At 33.9% G+C, this 758-nt stretch overlaps 1 non-coding gene across 1 annotated transcript; it reads right to left on the bottom strand.

Moving 5' to 3' along the window:
- Positions 1 to 546: 546 nt before the first annotated feature.
- TRNAG-UCC (transfer RNA glycine (anticodon UCC)) lies at positions 547 to 618 on the bottom strand. The gene has a single exon. It is a non-coding gene; the product is annotated as a tRNA-Gly (tRNA).
- Positions 619 to 758: the final 140 nt, after the last annotated feature.

Raw genomic sequence — 758 nt, 5'->3', positions numbered from 1 at the left:
AAATGTTTTTAAAATGAAATTTTACAAAAATATTGTTCAAAAACAAGATTTATTTTATTCAAAATGTATTTTTACTTTAGAGCCTCATATATCTGACATTCTGCTGTTCTGCAGCAATCTCCTGTTAAGCTACATTTGTGTTTCTTATGCTGATTTTGCTCCTATACAATCAATTTTACAAAAATATTGTTCAAAAACAAGATTTATTTTAGTTCAAAATGTATTTTTTACTTTAGAGCCTCATATATCTGACATTCTGCTGTTCTGCAGCAATCTCCTGTTAAGTTACATTTGTGTTTCTTATGCTGATTTTGCTCCTATACAATCATCTCTATTTCTATATATACGTCATAACTTTAGGTCATAAAAAGCATGAAAATGAGGAAAATATAATTTTTCTCGAAAGGAAATGCCATAGAGTCTGTAGTGCAACGTCGAGCGTGTCATTGGTGCTCATTCAATCCCGTTTATTTTTTGTTGTAAAAAAAATCTCGTTTATTTTTATGCAAAAAAGCAAGTACGGCCATATTGGGCAGCGGAAAAAAATGCGTCTGCCGGGAGTCGAACCCGGGTCTATTGCTTGGAAGGCAATTATCCTAACCGTTGGACTACAGACGCTTTGATGGATTTGATTGGTCATTGAAGATACAAATTCGCATAGTTGAATGATTTTTGCTAGCATGGGCATATGGACATATGGTTCATGGTTGAACTTCGATTCTTTGTCAAGTTCTGCGGTCTCCATGTGTTCTGTGTAC

This window comes from Miscanthus floridulus, chromosome 12, assembly GCF_019320115.1.
Source record: "Miscanthus floridulus cultivar M001 chromosome 12, ASM1932011v1, whole genome shotgun sequence".
NCBI classification, from domain to species: domain Eukaryota; kingdom Viridiplantae; phylum Streptophyta; class Magnoliopsida; order Poales; family Poaceae; genus Miscanthus; species Miscanthus floridulus.
The sequence above is the reverse complement of the archived record's forward strand: the minus strand, read 5'-3'. Positions and strand labels throughout refer to the sequence as shown.